Below are 15157 nucleotides of genomic sequence, written 5' to 3' on the forward strand. Positions count from 1 at the left end.
TTTCAACTAAACTGCATTTTGATTTTGTCAGATGAAGAGACAAAATGCAGTTCAACAGTTAGATAGCGAAATCTGTTCCTTTTGTGTGATCTGACATTTTGTGTATACAGTTTTCTGCTCTTAATAATTTATTACAGGCATTTATAGAGTGCCAACAATTTACACAGGGCTTTTACATACTCAGTAGGGGCCCATTCACACCAGATGCAGTTAGATGCATTTTTTACTATATTCCCACTAGGGTTGAAATAACGAATCCACATAATCATTTATAAAATGATAATAGTTGTCAACAATTTCTTCATTATTGATTATTTGGTCGGCATACAGAACGCATTATTTGTTTACATGTCAGTATACACATTGCAGCACACATACAGCTCCGTACACCAGTAAATGCCTGAGAACATGTGAATGTGTGAGGATCAATGCCTTATAGGTAGAGGTGTAAAAGTTCCAGAAATGTTGAAATTTTTCCCGAGACAAAATGGACAAAATTGAAAAAAAGAATTAGTGTGGAATAGTTTTACAAATTGAAAGTAATTTTGTTAAACTGGGGACATTAAATGCAGTATGTATAAAAGTATTATGCTTAAAACTAAACTACAGCATATTCAGTAAATAAACTAAACTTTCTTTTATTCTGGTCCTCATTTAATTCTATAAAGCATTTTTAATGTCTTTAGGGCTCCTCTGGCTTGCAAGGATGTGTTTTGTCATCCTTGTGGCATTTGGAAATGAATATTTTTTTCTCACATTATTTGTTAATTGCAGCTTTGCTCTCAGCAGAAATTGCACTGTGGAAATGTTTTCAAACTCTAGATTTTGTTCTCACCATTTTACTGAGTTTGAAAAGAAAAAACAATTTACTGACCATACTATAGGCCATAGACCAGGGCTTGAAATTTCCAATTACCTGCTCGCCAATGGCGAGTAAAAATTATGGTGGGGACAAGTGTGTTCCCCAGGGCTGTCTTGCTGAGCAGGCTCAGAACTCAGGCTAGATCTGTCATTGGCACTGGGAGCCGTCAGACTGCTCAATAGCTGAGCGCAGTGAAAGCAAAACAAGGAGTGTGTGCTGTGCTCTCTGCCTCCTCCTAGAGTGCAGTACCCAGATCTGTGAGTGAACAACGAAGTGATGCAACTTTTTATGGGTGTGTGTGTACGTGTGTGTGTGTCTGTGTATGCATGTACTATTGTACATGTGTCTGCGTGTATTTACATGTATGTGTGTGTACATGCATCTGTGCGTGTGTGTGTGTTTGTGTGTATGTACGTACATGTGTCTGTGTATGCATGTACATGTGTCTGTGCGTGTGTATTTCTGTGTATGTACATGTATCTGTGTGTATGCGTGTCTGTAGGTGCCTGTGTGTGTATACATGTGTCTCTGTGTGTGTATGTACATGTCTGTGTGTGTGTACAGGTGTCTCTGTTTTGTGTGTGTTTGTTGGTGGCGAGTAACTCTAAGGCCTGGCTAGTAGCTCAGGACTTGAAATTTTAAGCCCTGCCATAGACCATAGATAAACATGCTGTGATAATGAAGAACATTAATAGGAATCATGTAAAGGTTATAAAGATAAACTACGTAATTTATCAGACAATTTACCTGTCAGTTAAGGCCTGAGAGAATAGAAACTATCATCTACTGTATCCAAACAATCACTCAGCTGTAGGAGGAACAATATGGAGCCCACAAACAAACTGAACTGGAGCATTTCCCCTTTAGTTTGAGAACAGCATGGAGAAATGGTGTTACTTGAATTGTATTCCAGGATTTGTTTGTCTTTAGCTGAGAGAACATGCAATAATAATAAAGTCTCAGAAATCTTTTATTAATGTTTTCATGTTATATAGTTTGTATACCATGTCATAGATATATTTATTATTGTAAAAAAAAAAAAAACTAATTCCACACTCCTTTCTTTTTTCTTTTTTTTTTTTCTGGAAAAACAAACAAACTGGATTTGGGGGGAAAAAAAGGAAACATTTTTTCAATTTTTTTTTCACAAATCCTTCCAATCTTTGCTTATGGGACATGCAGTCCTGGGCAGGTGAAGGGGGTGGTTTAAAGTGCTTCTAAAGGGAGAAGGTTTTTTTAAATTTTTATAAAATTTTACCTTAATGCAGTCTGCATCAAGGTAAAAAACCTTCCGTGACCAGCAGCTCCTCCTCCCCCGCCTCCTCTATATAGTTACCTGAGCCTGATCTTGATCAAACAGCAATGCTGCTCTCTCTCCTTCCTCACAGAACTCAGATGCAGCGGGAGTCATTGCTTGAAAGAGTAGGGGGTGGGCCCTAGCTGCACTGTGTATGTTAATAGATGCACACAGTACGCGAGTCCATAGAAGTGCCTCTCCAGCAAGCGGCTTGCAATGGTGGCTCTCGGGAAGGCAGGAGGAGGAGCCAGCTGGGGACCCCAGAAGAGCAGATTTGGGAATGCTCTGTGCAAAACTATTAACATAACATGCTTGTGAACATTGGCGGTTTTTTAAAAATAATCCTTAAAAGCTCTGTGCAGGCAAGAACAGCATCTGACCCAGAGAAGCTGGATGCTGCCAGAGTGGAGGAAAATTAGGGCATTACAAATAAATTTACAGTATATTTAAAAATGATATCTATACAAAAAAGTCTCGGCCTTTAAAGCAACTTTAATATATAAAGATTTATATCCCCCCCTCAACACACACACGCTTCATGTAGAAATATATTTGTTTTTGTACTATAATAGGGCTAATTTTTGGTTTTTAACCCCATCAAGTGACACAAAAAGCATGCTGCTGCTACTAGATGTCTCAGTGATAGTGGGCACAGGTAGATTGTATCAAGCTACCTGCCTGGGACATGGAAGTTATGATTGTAAAATAATATTATGCATGAGTCTGAAAATCTGCAAAACCCTGTTGTAGGTCTTTTTCATTATTTTTTCTTTCTTTTTTTTAACCGCTTCCCGACCGCCCTACAGCAGATATACTGCTACAGGGCGGTATGGGTGCGCAAAATCACGTGTATGTATACGCAATTTTGTGTTTCTGGGTAGGGGGCCCGTGAGCCTTGCCCGCTCCACTATTTGCGGCTGTCAATCACCGGGTCCCGGTCGGTGATTACCCGCTGTTGCCTGGTGATTACCCATAGTCCTCCTCCCTGTTAGCTCAGGCACACTGCTCTGGATCTGCTTTTTTTTTTTTTTTTTTGGGGATGTCAGTGACATCAAGTCAGTTCCCCCCAGTATCAGAATATCTGCCGCAGTTGTGCTATAAGTCGCTGAGTAGTAAAGACAAAAAAAATTCCAGCATTTATACCGCCATTTGTAAACGCTATAACTTTCACGTAAACCAATTAATTTACACGTATTGGGATTTTTTTTTTTTAGCTAAGACATGTAGCAGAATACATTTTGGTGTAAATATGTAACGAAATTAGATTTTTACAATTTTATATACTGAACATTTTTAATAGCAAAAAGTCAAAAATATTTTTTTTTCTCTCAAAATTGTCGTTTTTTGTGTGTTTTTTTTATAGTTCAAAAAATAAAAACCGCACAAGCGATCAAATACCACCGAAAGCTCAATTTGTGGGGGAAAAAAGGGCACAATTTTAATTTGGGTGCAGCCTTGTATGACCACATAATTGGCAGTTGAAGTAATGCAGCACCGTAATGCAAAAAATGGCCTGGTCAGGAAGGGGGGGTAAATCCTCAGGAGGCCAAGTGGTGTAATCAATATTGCGGTCTTGGAGACTGATGTTATGTACCAACTTCAACCTCTATAAACATATATTCCTCTTCTGTTATTCTGAGGGGTTCTGGGTTAGATATTTTGTACCCTAACCATATAGCTGGTTGTTTATATTTACCACTGCATATAGATAGTAAATCATTTTTTTTTTTTTTAAACTTTACATAGTACCTAAATTGCACTCCACACTTGTCCAATTAATAGATTGATCAAAACAATAATCAGGCAACTAATATGAAAATAATCATTAGTTGCAGCCCTAATTCCCACTGCATTGGCATTCCAAAATCTAGCTTTCTCTATTTGCACAATTTCAGTGCAGTGAAAAGAAAAGTACAGCAAGCTGCGTTTTTCTGAACTGCAAACGTATGTAAACATGCGCAAACACAGCATGGTGCACATAAAAACACAAAGAAAGGAAGTGACTGCCAAGGGTAAATGCTTAAGGAAAACACGTTGTAAACATGCATAAAATTGAGTGTCAAACGAATGCTGACACACATGCAAAAACACGCAGGAAATTCAAGAGTTTTTAGTTTGAATGGGCTCTGAAGAATATGCTGTAAAGTATAGGAGTATGGAAAGTAGGCAATGTCCTTATTTAAAACTTGACTGGTTTAATGTGATTTGGAAGGATGGTGTTAGGATCTGCTTCCTGTTCTAAAAATGTTCTGTAATATTAAACCCCGTCTCTTTGTAATATATATGCTACTCTAGCAGCTCAAAGGCATACCATACTTGGGCCCATTTTTCTTTCATTCAGCCAGTGAGTTAAACAAAAATAAAACTGACTGACCCACTGTGTCATTTTATTCTGACAATGGGACTCTCCCACCATCAGAATACACTGATCGGCACTGCAGCCCATTGGATGCCCAAGCACTGATTGAATGGGAATTTTCCAGCAGGACCATTCATGAGAAGTCCCTAGATAATGCTATAGTATACAAATTCTATTTTAACAACTGTGATTTTTCAACCTTGTCTGAGGAAGGCACTTTTCTGTATTATCTTGTCATTGATGTTTGTAGCGCTACCCCCCTGGGAGTTACTGGTAATGGCTGGCTCTTCTCTAATAATACAGAGGCTGTCCATCATAAGCACCAGTCCATACACTTGTCTACCAGTCCAATAACTCAGTCTAAGGTATGTCTTTTTTTAATTGTATCTTTGAAGAACTTTATACAGGAGAGGGGTTAGGGTATGGGTTACTTTGAAACACTTGGACAGTAATCAGAAGACACTGTTCTTAAGGTTCACATATATGAATTCTTCTGGGGACGGGAGAATGGCCAGTACCCTGAGACCCTATGAGATCTGTCTCAGTTCATTGCTACCTCTGGCACTTACATACCAAAAAGCGCACAATCACCAGGGATTACAATTCAGGGTCAGCACTCAGAAGTCCCCAGGACAGCTATATACCTTTCAGCTTCCTCCAGACACGGTCTATTGATAATCCTTCCCCAGACCAGATACCCTTATGGTGAAGTTCGCCAACCAGATCCTCAGAAGACCATTTCAGCCACTCAGCTTTGCCACAGTCGAGACCTTAAACAGCTGCGCAGTCCAAAGGGTGCAGATCCAGATGCTTTGGAACCCTCCCTTCTGAGGAAAAAAACAATCTCTTCGGACTATTACCTCCTCAGCCACATTCTGGACACTCTCTAAGATTGGCTGCGGCATGATAAATATTCAGCCTGGTCATTTAACTCCCCCAGCCCCATATTCTGGAAACGTCTTCCAAAAGCAGGGGGAAGCAGTCAGACTCTCATCCTGTGAAACCCTAAACAGGCCAAAGCAAACAATTACTGCTCCCCTGACTACAGAAGGAGCCAAAAACTAAATTAACCTAGCATCTTATGCTAGGAGGGTGCTAGATCTTTCAGAAGTAAAAAAAAAAAAAGAAAATAAGAAAATAAAGGTGCACCTGATTGTCAAACTATAATCCTTTTCACAAGATTCTATTAAACTGATATACTCAGGTGGGGTGTAGACACAGACAAGACACCAACAGGAAAAAGAGAGGGGGAAGTATTGGGGTGGTCCAGAGTGGATTTCCATAATACACATTAATACTCAATTAGCAAGGACAGAAATCAAGTGAATACATTATACCTACCTAGAAAGTAGGCCATGCTGAATTAGTGGCAATGTTAAGTAACAACTCAAAGTCCTTCGGCAGATGTATAAGTCTAGGTACCAACACCAAATGAGGTCACTGACCGATCTTACAGTGTTTAAATACTGTAAAGGATGCACACAGAATGGAGTGTTTGAATTCAAACCACTCTGTCCATGTTTAGGAGAATCTATTGTAAGTCTCTTCAACTTTGTATCAACTCTTCCATAAAGAAAATATAATCTGCTTTCTGTAGACATTCAGAGATTGTTGAGGGTCTCTCTATTTGCCAATATTTAGGTATTCGCATTACAATAAAACCTCAAGGTCCTAATGTGAGGAAGTAGAATATAATATTAGGTGGAAGAGTCCTTGGTACTTAAATTGTATATAAGCAAAAAAAAAAATAAAATACCTGATTCAGAATCAATCATTATATACAGTATATTACCTCCTAGATTGTAAGCTCGAAAGAGCAGGGCCCTTGATCCCCCCATGTTTTGCATTGTATTGGTATTGTTCTGTCACATGTTCTGTCCCCCTTTGTAATGTACAGCGCTGAGCGAACTATTGGCGCTTTATAAATACTGTATAATAATAATAATATTACTTGCCAAAATATACCAAAGCAGAAAAGAAAACTGCGTATAGCATCATGTTATACAATTTATTGCACATGCAAAAATGTATGCACAAAGGCTTGAATAAGATATCCTAAACAACATCCCCATAATCTGTTCTTATATTGGTGTAAATCATGATATTCTGAATAATATTAACAAGCCCACATGTCCCAGTAAACTGATTTATACCAGTTATAGTTTTGCATCTCTATGTTAAGTATATTTCTTATATGTATATCCAAATGGTTTGCATATGCCTCCTATAACTGAGTGTATATTCATAATTGAAACAAGGCTTAGCTAATGCATATGGGTCATCCAGTATACACTCACTGGCCTCTTTATTATGTACACCTGTTCAATTGCTTGGTAACACAAAAACACTAATCACCCAATCAAATGATAGCAACGCAATGCATTTAAACATCTAGACATGGTGAGGACAACTTGCAAGTTCAAACAGAGCAGCAGAATGGGAAAGAAAGGGGATTTAATTGACTTTGAACGTGGCATGGTTGTTGGTTCCAGACAGACTGGTCTGAGTATTTAAAAAACTGTTGATCTACTGGGATTTTCATGCACAACCATTTCTAGGGTTTACAGAAAATGGTCTGATAAAGAGAAAGTATCCAGTGAACTTCAGTTGTGTGGTAGAAAATGCCTTGTTGAGGTCAGAGAAGAAGGGGCAGACTGGTTCGAGATGATAGAAAGGTAACAGTAACTCAAATAACCACTCATTACAACCATGGTATGCAGAATACAATATCTGAACACACAACACATCTCACCTTGAAGCAGCTGAGATACAGTAGCATAAGACCACACCGGGTGCCACTCCTGTCAGCTAAGAACAGGAAACAGAGGCTACAATTGCCACAGGTTCACCAAAAATGGAAAATAGATGATTGGAAAAACATTGACTGGTCTGATGGGTCTCGATTTCAGCTGCGACGTTTAGATGGTAGGGTCAGAATTTGGCATAAACAACATGAAACATGGATCCATCCTGCCTTGTATCAATGATTCAGGCTGGTGGTGGTATAGTTGTGTGGGGGATATTTTCTTGGCACACTTTGGGCCCCTTAGTACCAATTGAGCATCATTTAAATGCCATGGCCTACCTGGGTATTGTTGCTGACCATGTCCATTCCTTTATGACTACAGTGTACCCATCTTTTGATGGCTACTTTCAGCAGGATAATGCACAATGTCACAAAGCTCAGATCATCTCAAACTGGTTTCTTGAACACGACAATGAGTTCACGATACTCTAATGGCCTCCACAGTCACCAGCTCTCAATCCAATAGAGCACCTTTGGGATGTGATGGAACGGGAGATTCGCATCATGACAGAAACTACGTGATGCTATTATGTCAATATGGACCAAAAGCTCTGAGGAATGTTTCCAACACCTTTTTGAATCTATGCCACGAAGAATTAATGCAGTTCTGAAGGCAAAAGGAGGTCCAACCCCGTACTAGCAAGGTGTACCTAATAAAGTGGCCGATGAGCGTATAATGTGATAAAGGTAGCTTTTTGGCCCCTTACTCTGCATCCACCAAAATCTTACTGAGTAGAAGAAGAGTATCTAGATGCTAGACCTGCCAAAGGAATGGATTTTGAATGGGATGTTCGTAGGAATACATTTTATTTATTTTTGCAAAGTGTTACTCATCACAAATGTAATACACATATACAAGGTATGACAATTCCTGGAATGGACCTGTAATAACCCAAGTAATCAAACACCACTGCGTTCTTAAAAAGATCTGATGAAAACTGATTCTGATTCAAGGCACCATCTTTGCAGAAATCTTTATAATTCCTAAATCCTCTGTTAGTCTACCACACTCTTTCCCTGTTCATTTTCAGTTCTTCTCAATCATTTGAACAATCGATCTTTGATCTGAGTGTGCAAGGGTTTGCACTCTGTCCACCTTTGTATTTTGTGCTGTGCACGTCTTGGATTATCGTGGACATCCCCCCAAACTGCCTATGCAATTCAAAAATACTTGATTTTGTCATGGAATGGTCACCATAGGCTTGTTGTTAAAGAGCTAAATTTTCACAGGTACTTTTGCCAATTTTCAGCTGAAGCTCATTTGGCTGTACTTCTCCTGTGGATCACAGGAGTGCAGTTCTTTCTGCACTCCTGTGACACGGTTTCAGCTGACAGCTGGCTAAAGTCTGCTGTCTACTGACGTCATTCAGTCTGTCCAGGCTGGGGAATGATCACGACCATATGGTTGGGATCCACCCAGGAGCCTGGACCAGCATCTGGCTCAGCCTTTCAGGGATCCACCTCCTCCAGTGAGTGGCAGGGAGAGCTGAGCAATCAATGGTGTCTGATCTCTCAGTTCTCACCCTTACAGCACACATGTTATTTCTTCTTCTCCATAAAGGCAGAGTCAACTGGTCTACAACCCAAGCGAGTGCAAGTTAGAACATGTCAGAACACTCTCGTGTGTACCATTTTTTTCCTTTGACTTTTCTCTTTTCTTGATCCCGCTTCTTTTCCTTTTCTCTTTTCTTTCCTCCGCCTCCCCATCCCCTCTTTCCTTTCCTTTTCCCTTTGTCCTGACATTGTTAGTAGGGTTAGAACTTCTGTTGGGTTTTACTGATATACATGCATGCTTTTCATGTCTGAAGTGACTAATTCACAAGATATGATGGAAATCGGGAACATTGCTTGTCATTTCAAACTTTGCTCATATCCTTTGAAACAGCTGTGTGGCTCTAATGTGCTCAGCAGCTTTTCAGACACCCCAGGACTGGCTGAGATCTGACTGCACTGTCAACATTTTAAACACAAATGTAAGTGTTTTGTCATCTTTGTAATTATATTGGGAGTCATCTCAGGTGATATCTGGGATGGGGAGAACCTTCTGTCATTGTGAGTTTGGAGCAGTGGGCTGCTGTCACAAGGCAAAAAAAATTCTGCTTGTTTGCCTTGCCTACTTTTTTCTTCGTCCCAATTCTCCCTGCTACTGTATGCAGGCATTCACAGTGAGAGGTCATAGCAGGACAAAGCAGGGCAGAAGGACTGTGCGGAGCTCTGCAGAGCAACACAGTTTGCCCTGACATCATGTCGTCTGCGTAGAGCCACTAAACTGAAAGCTCTAAAGAACAACCGCAACACTTAGCCAACCAAATTGGGAGAAATTACCATTATCTGCACTTTTTTGTATTTTATACAATTTGTTTAGAAGGGTGCAGTGTCCTTCTTTTTTTTTTTTTTTTTTTTTTTTTTTTTTTTTTTTTTTAACCCTATTTGTTAAATGTGTTTTAGTAAACAGAATGCATGGCTATGCATCCTGTTGCTGATTACTATGGAAGGATCCAAGTCAGTTCTGTATGTGAAAGGAAAAATATCCCTTGTATGTTCTTTATGTAAGTTGTTTACTGACATAGCCTTGCTATGTTGCACCGTCTTCTCTTTTTAACCACTTGCCCTCCAGAGGATTTACCAAGGCCATTTTTTGTGATACGGCGCTACGTTACTTTAACTGACAATTGCGCGGTCATGGAACAGTGCACCCAAATGAAATATGTCCTTTTTTCCCACAAATGGAGCTTTCTTTGGTGGTATTTGATTGCCTCTGCAGTTTGGGTTTTTTTTGTTTTGTTTTTTTGTGCTATAAAAAAAAAACCTACAATTTTAAGAAAAATATATTTTTGACTTTTTGCTATTAAACATGTCCAGTCAAAAAATTAGAAAAAATCAAATGTTCTCATAAATGTAGGCCAAAATGTGTTCTGCTTCATGTCTTTGCTGAAAAAAAAAGTCCCAATATTTGTAAAGTAATTGGTTTGCGTGAAAGTTATAGCATCTAAAAATGACGGTATATATACTGGGATTTTTTTTTTTTGTTTTAATACCAGTAATGGTGGCGATCAGCGTCTTACAGCAGGACTGCGGAGGGCATTCTGACACTGAGGGGGAATTGACTTGGTATCACTGACATCCCCAGTGACACCAATAGAGTGATCACTACTAATAAAAAGCATTGACAGTGTACTAATGACACTGATAATGAAGAGGTTAACATCTGGGGCAATCAAAGAGTTAACTGTGTGCTGTTTTACTGTGTGCGTTCTTTACTGTGTAAGCACATTTGCTATGCAGAACAATACAAAGCAGCCTGCCTGAGCTGAGGGGAGAGATCTGTATTGTTTATATACAGACCCCCTCCCCCATCAGCGATACTCAGCAATCGCCGGGTGCCGGCGGGGAATCACAACTGAGGCTGCCAATGGTGACGCGGGTAGGGCACCCACATGCCCCCTACCTGGAAATGCAAAATCACGTATATATACATGATTTTGGGCCTCAAGAAATGAGATGGCTCTCAGTACATCAGGATCGATCAGTTGTCAGATATATATACTATGATTTGTATAACTTTCCTACAGACTAAATAATATACATTAATTTTGGGTATTTTCACCAAAGAAATGTAGCAGAATTTGTTTTGATCTAAATTTATGAAGAAACGTTATTTATCTGCAAACATTTATAACAGAAACTAAGAATTTTTTTTGTTTATTTAGCAAAAATATTAAAACTCAGTGTTTATTAAATACCACCAAAAGACAGTTCTATTTGTGTGAAAAAAATAACTTTTTTTTTTATGGGTACAATGTTGCATGACTGCACAATTGTCGTTCAAAGTGCAACAACACTGAAAGCTGAAAATTTGGCCTGGGTAGGAAGTGGGTAAAAGTGCCCGGTATTGAAGTGGTTAATCATCATATTCATTTGCTAACTTCAAACCATTAAGTCTTATTTTAAACTGGATACTTCTTACTGCTGTGGACACAGTATACACATAGTACTGACTGGTGCAGAGTGAAATTGTCATTAACAATGTAAAATTTATTTTTATGATGTGTCAGTATATGAAATGCTTTTGACCGATACATTTTTCTTTCTTTAGAACAGGTGATAGGACACTTTGTCAGCATCAAACATAAAAACATTTTAAAGAATAGGATATCAACTTCTACTAAACCCACCCTCCTACCTTCTAAACTAAATTGCGCTGGTCGCATTTCCCAGCTGGATACCTTAGTTTCAGAGTAGCACCCAGTTTCTGACTTCAATATTTTTTAGTGCTGACCTTGCCTGCCCTGTTGATTTAAATGGTGCTGTGCACCAATGATCTCCAGTCCGGGAATATGACCTCATTCATTTCAATGTAGACTCTGGTGCACAGGTGAAATCTGAAATTTTCATCAGAACAGGCTTCAAAACACCCAATGAGGCCATGACAATGTAGGCAGGCAGCTGGGGGGGGGTTAGTACAATATTGTTCTGATTTCCTAAAAACTGATAGAAAGGCCCTTTAAAAAGACAAAGGAACCGTTGGCTGCATGCTGCCCTAATTGTTCTGAGAGAATTATTCATATTCCAATACAATCCCACTGGAGTCTTTTGAAAGCATAGAGGTTGGCTGGCAAGATGATGCAGAGGCATGCTGAAAGGTCTTCCCTGTCTGGCTGCAAGAGAATGCAATGCAGGGAGAAAACCCCAAATCTATCGTAGACTGGGTGAGATCTGTAAATTGCGGAGTTGACGTGTTTCCTGGATAGAATTGAGAGTTTGCATATTTACTTTTTGACATAATTCAGAGGTCATTGCAGGTCTAGTCCGTTAACATTTGTTTCAATGACAACCATATTGTTTAATTGTTCACTAATCGTTCTAATTATCACAAAGTACTTGTAATTCTGTTTACAATTTGTGAATGTGTCTTTTACAGTTTAAACCAGTGACAATTTAACATGTACACAGTGAGGTGCGTGGTTTTATCACATATATAAGATGCAAGCTTTGAATGTTTAGTGTGTGTATATTTATTATTATTATACAGGATTTATATAGCGCCAACAGTTTGCACAGAGCTTTACAATATAAAGGGAGACAGTACAATTACAATAAAGTTCAATACAGGAGGACCCTGTTCATGGAGCTTAAAATGATGATCTGATGAGGGTGACTTGGGTGATTGGACACACGGAGCAGTGGCTGGGGAGTGTGCATGCTCGAGTGCCCCCAAAGAAAGCTGCTTGCTGTGGGGGCATCCAACAAGACAGGGGCCAAGAGCGCCGGCTGGGGAAGAGGAGGATCCAGGCTGTTCTGTGCAAAATCACTGCACAGAGCAGCTAAGTATAGATGTGTTTGTTGTGTTTTTTTTTTTGTTTGTTTTTTTGTGTAAGCCTTCAGTATCGCTTTAAGCTTTGACAAGAAAACCTGGAAACTGATTGGTTTCTATGTAGAGCTGTACTAGATTTTGCACTCTACATTTTAGTAAATAACCTCCACTGGTACCAAACAGGTAATTTGCGGATAGACATGAATGAATGATTTGCTTTGTAAAGAGTTTGAGAATACATCGCACAATATAAACCATATCAGAGTGTGTTTATTCTTCGTTGTCTTTTACATCTGGTAATACTCTATCTAGTTAAGCAGATGAAAGGAGAGAGACGTCTGTGTACACTCTGCATTCATTCTGCAGTTCCTTTTTTTATTTTAGGGAAAAAGTGAGCCTTTAGTATCACTTTAATATTCTACTTCTTGCAAGAGTGATTACGCTTATTAGTCACTGAGGACAATAAAGGGGAGATTAGCCAACAATTAAATCAGTAAATGCAGATGATATCCAGGAAAGTTTGGAAAAGTTGCAGAATCCCAGTTAGGAAGTCTGCTCAATTTACCTTTTTTTATGTAATCTATCATAGACAGATGCAGTAGATTTTTTTTTTTTTTTAGTGTACTCCTGGGCAAATTTGCATTCTCTTGTCACATGATTCTGTGTTGTGCAGTCTCCGTCCAGTGATTCAACAGTTGTGAAGAAATCCGCTTTGGACTTTAAAAGTATGATTCTGGAACAAGGGCATGCAATGGCTTGCATTTACAGAGGCTCACTTTCAGGACCATATAGAGATAATTACAACCATAGGGGTTTAGATTTCAAGCTTTTCAAGTGAAGAAAATGAATGCTGGGAATGAAAATTACGTTTCTGGCTGGTAAGGCTTTGTAGCTTACATTGGCCCATCTTGGCTTAATGTAAATATCTATTTTTGATATCCAGAGGGCTGCTGAAAATCACTGTAGTGGTTTGTGCTACATATTGTGAAAGCTGCGAACTTCCGGTCGCTTCCTTTTTTCACAAGGCACACATGGAGTCAGTCGCTCAACCCTTCACCGCCATCATTCAGAGGATGCATTGTGTTATTATTTTTAATGCATTTTATTCTCTTATTGGACAAGGGGGTGGGAAGGTGGAGGAGCAAATGACATCACAGTCTCCACCTTTGTCCAGTTAGAGAACACAATGTATTCTTCTCTGAATATGAATACAGTTATGGATACTTACATTGATTCTATCTTTAACCACTTGACAACTGGGCTATAGCTGAATGACGGCTACAACGCGGATGTCTAGTTCCAGGAGGGCGTCAGTTGACATCCTTCCAGAACGCTTCCCCAGTGCCCAGTGCTGTCTGTGATCCTTGTGTCCTACGGACACAGTTGATTACAAAGTAAATATTGTTGCCAGTTATCGGCAGCTCTTTCCTCACGCTGTCACAGCCTGAGGAAAGTACTGCCAATAACCGGCGTCACAGAGGACATCTCAGTGCAGCCCCAAACGTGCCCAGCAGTGCCACCCGTCAGTGCTGCCTATCAGTGCCTCCTCATCAATTCCCACCAGTGCCGCCTCATCAACGCACATCAGTGAAGGAGAAAATGTACCAGTTTGCTAAATTTTGTTTACAAACGATTTTATTGTACATGAGTAGACAGTAGAACAACAGCACACTTTAAAAGTGATATTGTCAGCAAAAACAAGGCACTTTTGAAAAGTACAATACATAAAAGTATATTAACATAACAAAGAAGATAAGAAAAAAAAGAGGAAGTTACAAGTGCATGAAGTACGTAAACGACAAAGTAGGTTAGGTGATACACCTGTCAATAGTACATGCCAGCCAACTTTTACTGGGGATGTTATTAAGCATGTAATAAGTGTCTGCAATCTCTCCATGACTCCCATTTTTTATCGTATAAGTGCATCTTATCCAGTAGGGTATAATGAATGCGTTCCATAAGCATTACAGTGTCAATTCTGTGTAAAACGGAGTCCAAGGGTACAACATTGGACCTCCAATGTAGGGCAATAGACCATAAAGTGGCAATACATAATGTGTGTATCAATCTCAGATTGGCATCAGAGACCCCTGGGATATGGGCCCCCAATAAACAGGTCTGCATGGACAATCATATCCGGGCACCCGACAATAAGGCAGCGACCTCCGAAATCCTACGCCAGATCAAAGATATGGTCGGGCAATCCCAAAATATATGAACCAAAGTACCCGTGCAGTCACAGCCCCGAAAACATAGAGGGGACGTTTGTGGAAACAGTACATGTAGTCTTGACGGGGTATAATACCATCTGGTTAGAACTTTAAGGGCCGTCTCACGAACCGAAAGAGATCTAGAGCTCTTGCATATATTATCCACCATGGAATCCCAATCCTCATCCGAAAAAGTGACGCCACAATCCTCCTCCCATTTTCGTCTGTACAAAGGGGGAGCATGAAAAAGACAGATCAAAAATTGGTGATAAAGATTTGAGATAAGACCCCTACCCCTGGGAGAGTCAC

Source organism: Staurois parvus, unplaced genomic scaffold (assembly GCF_062004578.1).
Source record: "Staurois parvus isolate SC_StPar_1 unplaced genomic scaffold, SC_StPar_1.0 ptg000630l, whole genome shotgun sequence".
Lineage (NCBI taxonomy): Eukaryota > Metazoa > Chordata > Amphibia > Anura > Ranidae > Staurois > Staurois parvus.